Consider the following 7,722-nt stretch of genomic DNA (forward strand, 5'->3'; position numbering starts at 1 on the left):
AGCATAAGAAGACTTTCTTGGTTTGCTTAGAAACCAAAATAGATAACCTGGCTCCAGTATCTCTGATGGAGTTTGTGTTTATTTTAAAGTAGTATTTAAATTAAGACTATATGTCACTTGTTGATATTTTTCACTGGGGGTTTGAGGGAGGGAGAAGGAAAGCAGGTAAAAGATTGGCTACATCTCCAGGTTAGCTTCCTGAGGAAAGCCTTTTTCTCTGTTCTACTCAATTGTTCATCCCTTAAACTTGGTCTTTTGTCTTCTATTTGGAAAGTTTCCCATTTTAGTTCTTCTTCTAATAAAAATACGTCCTAAAATAATTTGATACAAATGCATGTATGTTTTTAAAATTTAATTCTGTTTAAAACCGGAATTGATTTACTTGATTATTTTCAGATAATTGTCTCATCTTCCTTTACACATTTGACTCTGATTCATTGAAGAATAAAAATGTAACAAATTTGAAAAATAGTTGTTTGTGGAGAATATTTTGGAAGAAAATGACAGTTTCCAACAGAACAGAAAGCACTTGTATAACAGCTTATACAAGCTCTGTGAGGATTTAGAAGGTGACTTGTCTGGAGAAAGCATTCTGTCCTACTAGACTTCCTTGGTAAAACATCACTGGGAGAGGAAACAAGTTTTACTGAGGACAAGTGTGCTTCCAGTTCCCTTAGGCACATATAAAGATCATGTTACAACATTCACTTTTGGATCCATCATGTTTCCATAAAACAGACTGGATTTTTGCTTTCATATTTCTTAAAACCGAGGGCTCTTAAAACTGACTCCTACTAGTTCCAGCTTCTCTTTTGTGGACAAGTAGAGAAACACAGATATTCATATAACTGTCTATAATAGGGCAAAGATGTCTGGAAAATAGATATCATGTTTTAACCTACCTTGCACAGAAAGCGGAGACCAGAAATGTAGTAGGTGGTTTTCATGACCAGTACTGTAATGGGTTGTAGCAACCCTGAAATAAAATATTAGTAGAACATTGTGGCAATTTTCATGTTTTAGTTTGGTTTGGTTGGTTGGTGCAAGATATAAAAGAGACTCCTCCAGACCTACCACATTACCTTTATTTCTGTTTCAGGGTCAGGAACTGATTCAATTTTTGAACAACAACTTGTCTGTATCCTAACCCATCAGAACTGGCATCTCTCTGCTGCAAAGCTTTGTTATCTCTTTACCATCTCTTACTGCCTCAGATTTAGAACTACAGAATATTTTTCAGCTCACGCTGTCAAGAGTTTTGTTTTCAGCACATGCATTCATGCATTTCTATCCGAGAACCTTCTTTCTGAAAGCAGAAAGTATGGTCAGCCAGCTTCATTAAATCTTCTTTTGTTTGGTTCACCTCTCCGTTTAGAGCCCTTACACATTACCAACACTGCTTGCTTCTGCTCTTTCTGAATGAGTGATGAAAAAACCCTCTTAATGTTTAACTATAAGTAGAACATTGAATTATATTTTTATTTGGGCAGAAGTCCTTTGGGAGCTCATCTAGACTGATGTACGTTACAAATGTAAAAGGCGCTCTCTTCCTGGGTGCTTTGATGTGTTTATCTTTTTTAGCACAGGACAAAAAACTGATTTAAGTAAATCTCAAGCTAGTTAGGCAGCTTGAAATCTAGTAGAATTTTAATGATGTGATATTATCCTCATAAAAAAATGGAGAGCTGTATAGCGTGTTCATGGTGTATTAAGTAGTATGTTTGCTTCTTCTTCTGACAGATTCACTTATCTTCCCTTCTCATTATTCTAGCCATAACCCTGATGTTTTGGAAGGCTCCCAGGTGACCTAAAGAGGAAAAAGAGATTACTTCTCATGTGTTCCTTGATATTTATTGGCTGTATGCATTGTATGATGTGCTTTCTTTCTACACAATGTTGTAATCTAAATGAAAGATACTCTAGGTAACTACTACTGTATATCACAGGAATGATATTTTTGGTAGTAAAAGACAGAACTGTGGAGTGTTTATTACCATCAAAGTGCAACTGTATCACAAGCATAGGCTATTCAGAAGAATGAATCAGGAAACATGAGAAATAAAAACATCAGAAATGCCTTAATGGTCTGACTAGTGTTTTGACGAGTCTGTTCTGCTATTGAGTTTCAAGGGTATAGGAAATTGTAAGGCTAAAATATATAAAGAGAGCTTAGAAAACACACATACTCCTCTGTGAACATGCTCTTTTGACGATCAGAAAAAGGCATATCTTGGGCGAGTGCAAATTGTTACCAATAGAAATCAAAGTTACAAAATGTAAACTGAAAAAAACCTTTAAAGGATAACAAACCCTTTGAAAATAATGAAGATTGTGCAGCAATGTCTCAGTATGTTTAAAATGCAATTTTTATTTTTTTTTTTTTTTAAGGAACAGTTTCTTCCTTTTGCACTTTATAGCAATCAAGTGTTCATCAGTTATTGGTGCTGTCATCCATTAGAAGATGTGTTGTTTGATGTATTTAGCAAGTTTGCAGCGAGTCTACTGTCACAGATCACTCTGTGTTTCTGAACAGAAGAATACACGTTTGATGAAGAGCTGGACTCACTCTTTGTTGTTATTTGAGATAAACCGCCCTTCAGAAACAAGAAGTACATTTTAGTTGTTGTCAACTGCTCTGTTGTTTATAAAAGAAGAAAAATACTTGTTCTTTCTAATTTTTTTCTTAGCCTCTAAGTCTTCACACTGGGTGTTGAATTTCCAGTTAAAATGTTCCAGAATAGAAAAAAATCAGATGAGAGGATTGCCTGGCTAAAGGCATTCATACTAATTTTATCAACTGAATGACCTGTAATTGTTACAAAATGCTTCAAATTGTTGTAGTCATAAAGGAGAACTCTGTAGAGTTGATTTAAGATTTTTTTTTTCAGAATATTTTTAGAATTTCACTAAAATACAAATGTTGCAGTGGAAGGGAAATTATGCAAGTTGTGCTGAGCACAAATAGAACTGGTTGTGCAAACGAGTCTTTCCCCTTCCATTTCTTTATTTCAGCTTTCAGAGAACAATATTCAGAAGAGCTGTAATTTCTCCCAAAACAGCTACATAATTGTTAGAGCTGAAGAAGGAAAAAAACCCCTGAACTCCATGATCAAAAGCATCAAATAGGAATCATCATATGACTTCTTAAACTGATAAGACCGTTTTTCAGTGACAAAAATGGGTTTACATAAATTGTACTTAATATTGGTCACCATACTAAAAACGTGCAGTCTTGACCAGGGATAGAAATTATTATATTAAGTTTTACATATATATTTTTAATCCTTTTAATTTTCACATTTTTAGTCATAGAAAGTCCTGAGTTGGAAGGCACCCACAAGTCCAACTCCTGTCCCTGCACAGGACAACCCCAAAATTCATGTCATGTGTCTGAGAGCGTTATCCAATCCTTTGAAAAATCCTTTGAAAAATTCTTTGCAATTGAAAGGTGAAATAAACTAGATATAGAAGAGTCTGAAGACAAAGAGTGGGACACACCTGAGAAAACAAGCTCACCCTCTGTGCGTACTTATGCTGCATTCTTCTCTAAAGGTGTACAACGTTGTTAGTGCACTTGAGTTCTTCACATATCAGAAGCTTCTTTGGAACTTCGGCCATTTGAAAGACCACCCTCATCCTTCTCCTTCTCCTTCTCCTTCTCCTTCTCCTTCTCCTTCTCCTTCTCCTTCTCCTTCTCCTTCTCCTTCTCCTTCTCCTTCTCCTTCTCCTTCTCCTTCTCCTTCTCCTTCTCCTTCTCCTTCTCCTTCTCCTTCTTCTCCTTCTCCTCCTCCTCCTCCTCCTCCTCCTCCTCCTCCTCCTTCTCCTTCTCTTTCTCTTTCTCTTTCTCTTTCTCTTTCTCTTTCTCTTTCTCTTTCTCTTTCTCTTTCTCTTTCTCTTTCTCTTTCTCTTTCTCTTTCTCTTTCTCTTTCTCTTTCTCTTTCTCTTTCTCTTTCTCTTTCTCTTTCTCTTTCTCTTTCTCTTTCTCTCTCTTTCTCTTTCTCTCTTCCTCGTCCTCCTCCTCTTCACCAGTGGGAGAGGCTGCATCACTCAGCTCCATTTCCTCTCTCTTCATTTCAGCCACTGAAGCTGCTTATAGCAGAGCTCGCTAAATTGTTGTGTTTCAAGATATGTCTCTCTTTAAGGCCTAGATTCCTTATTTCTCATTCTCATGACCTTTACATAAGATACCTAGAAAGCAACAGAACTCTTTTTTTTTTTTTTTTTTTTTCCCGCTTTGAGTAGATTTGGTACAAACAGGAACATTTTTCATTAATGTGTTTCAGTAAAACAGAAGAATTAAGTTGGTGTTACTTATTTGAACAGCTCCACTACAATGATTACTGTTATTATGGGCTGCAGTTTGCTTGAGGAATGGTTCTTAGGGTATGATCTTTGTGGAAATTGGGGTGTTTTTTCCTTTAAAAAAAAAAAAATGAACACTTTATAACACATAAGGAATCGCAATACTGTATCCAGAAAGCTTTACACAGGCTGATTCTAGAATGGTGTAGGTATGAGCGGCAAGAATTTGGGTATTTATGCTGTGTTACAATACATTGCTGTTCTACTTTTTTATCAAGACCATCCACATTACTGTGTTCTTGTTCAACACATAAATTGACTGAGAGCACAAATAAATAAGTATAGTGCAAATATACTGTCCAGTGTTCATTCTAGCTTGATGGTCCTGTAAAGGAAGTTAACTAAACAGCAATAGCCAGATGCCCGAGATGATTATCAGGTATGTGTAACTGGAAGCACTTTCTAAAGAAGCGTGTGTTGGAATTACTACTGGCTTTGCATTTCAGGAGAAAGCAAGCTCCTTCGTTGTCTTCAAGAGAAGTCTCAGAGATATTCTTCATACCTTCACTCAGTGTTAGTTTCACTTATTTTTTGAGAGCAGCAAACAATCTTCTTAACAGGTCATCTTTGGGAAAAGTAATCAGTAATCATACTTATGAAGTGTGCCAGATAGGCAATTTCATTGTCACAGTTGTCTAACTCAGTTCCTGACAAGGTGAGTTCTTCTCATGCTAACACACATGGTGCTATTTCCAGGCAAAAGAGGGTGTTTCATACACTTCATTGCTCTGCTGAGATTGCTAAGAAATGTCAATGGTTGAGAGCGTTTTTGTGATGCACATGGTCATCTCACCGGCTGCCACTAGATGGTACTGTGGACTAGACCCTCGTGAGGGACTGACGCAGAGAAGTTGGAACGTAAAGACAGTTGATAGTATATATAACATTGCATCAACAGTCTGTTCCGAAGGAAACTTTCTTATCAGCAGTGCTGAATAAGCAACTGGGTCTTAAGAAATGCTTATAGTTAGTTGTGATGTAGTTGTTTTTAGAAATAAGTGATTCACCAAGTGAATTTCGCCTTGGTTGTGGAAGTGGATAGGGCACTGACTGACCGCTCTGGCCTGTTTGCAGCTATTTCTGTACATCTTCAGTATCTGCATGGGAAGAAGGAACAGTGAGGACAAGTATGCCCTTGCAGCATGGAAGGCCAACAGGTTCCTGGGCTGCATCAGGCAGAGCATGGCCAGATGGTTGAGGGAGGTGACCCTGCTCTGCTCAGCCCCGGTGAGGCACATCTGGAGGACTGAGTCCAGTGCTGGGCTGCCCAGTACAAGAGAGACATGGATATACTGGAGCGATTCCAGAGAAGGGCTACGGAGGTGATTAAGGGACTGGAGCATCTGCTGTACAAGGAGAGGCTGCGAGGGCTGGGACTGTTCAATCTGGGGAAGAGAAGGTTCAAGGGCTTGTATCAGTGTGTATTAATGTTGAGATTTAACCCGTCAGGCAGCTGAACACCACACACAGCCTTTCACTGCCCCACTCAGAGAGAATAGGAAAAGGAATGTAAGACAACAACAGTTCGATAGGACAGAAAGAGAAATTATAACAATTATACTAATAAAAATAACAATAATGATAATAATGACCATAATAATAATGATTATAACAATAATAATTATATTAAATATCCCTTGGCCAGTTTGGATCAGCTGTCTTGGCTGTGCCCCTTCCCAGCTTCTTGTCCACTTGGCATGGCATGAGAAGCTGAAAAGTCCTCGACTACTTAGCAACAAATAAAACATCAGTGTATTATCATTGTTATTCTCATACTAAATCCAAAACACAGCACTATAGCAGCTACTAGGAAGAAAACTACCTCTAACCCAGCCAAAACCAGGACAATAAATATCTGATGGGGGTGAATATCTGAGAGTAAAGAAGGTGGAGCCAGACTCTTCTCATTGGTGCCTAGTGAAAGAAAAAGAGGCAATGGGCACAAACTGATAAACGTGAAACTTAATTTAAATATTTTCTTCACTCTTAAGAGTGAAGAAACACTGACACAGGTTTCCCAAAGAGGTTATGGAGCCTCATCCTTGGAAATATTAAAATCCAAGTGGACACAGTCCTCAGCAACCTGCTCTGGATGACCGTGCCTCGAGGAGTAGGGTAGGACTAGATGATCTCCAGAGATGTTTTTCAACCTCCACTGTTCTGTGATTGTATAATCCTATGAAAAGGCTGGAAATGAAGAGCAGACATTTAAGCTATCAGTATAATGAACACTGTTCTGTGAAAACAGGATACTCATTTTAGGGAAGACAAGTGTCCAGTAAATACCGAGCCTTCCAGTTCATTGTAGGTAGGTCTCTGAAGTGACGTTCCTATCCTTTGAGTTCCAGTAAGGATGGAACAAATGCTCATTTAGTGATGCTGCCCTGCCTACTCACCTACTCCATCTTGTTCTTAGTTGGCTTTGAAATATTTTCGATATGGTTTTTGTAAGAAAATTGCATTTCAAACATGAGAAGAAAATTTAGTAAATTGGAATTTAAAAGGATTTTGGACTCCAGTGCATTTCCAACGTAATAAAGTTACAGCAAATACTTCACTGATACTGTGAAGACAGCACTTCAGTTTTATTTGCAGTCTGTGTAACTTTCTCTAATAGTTAGCATCTATAAAAATAACTTCTGCAAATCACAAGAAGACTGTATGTCAGAGAAAAAGCCAGAAAACTTTAAGAACCAGCCTATATTTACTCTAATTTTAGCATTTTCAAAGTAAACTGAAGAAAAATATGTTTGTAGTTCAGTTTTTTTTCAGTGTGAACTTTCTTCATTGGGAAAACTCAAAATGTCCCTTGTAAGAGCATACTTGATTTTCATCTATCCAGAAATAGTTTGTTCGTCACTTTGAACACAAAGTAACACATAGGAACATCTTGCCCATGTCCCCGGAAAGAGAAGTTTCATTAATGGCTACATCAGTGCTGGGAAGAATTTTCCTGATGAGTCAAGAGGGGATGAGATGCAAAGAGATGTGAAGGAGTAAAAGTCATATCTGTCATGAAGAGCACTGTGGTCTGTTACTGTTTCAATGGGGTTTAAATGAAAACGGTGGCCAATTGTGTTCTGGTATCATCTACACGAAACCATGTCTTGTTCTTTTCTTGACCTTTTGCTTCCCTTTCTCCTCTTTGTAGAGAGTCAATAAACTTTTCCATCAAGCCCCTTCTCTAGGACTAACTTCACCAGACTTCCTGAAGCACTATCCTCACAGTCTCTCCATGAGAGGGAGAGATTTCACCTTTCCTTTTGGCATCTGAGGCTAAATGCCATAATCTGCTCTTGTTAAAAATTACATTTGCACTAAAGAAAGATCTTCTTGTACAGATAATTCCTCTTGTAGTTA

The sequence above is a fragment of the Columba livia genome, chromosome 1, assembly GCF_036013475.1.
Source record: "Columba livia isolate bColLiv1 breed racing homer chromosome 1, bColLiv1.pat.W.v2, whole genome shotgun sequence".
In the NCBI taxonomy this organism is placed as follows: Eukaryota; Metazoa; Chordata; class Aves; order Columbiformes; family Columbidae; genus Columba; species Columba livia.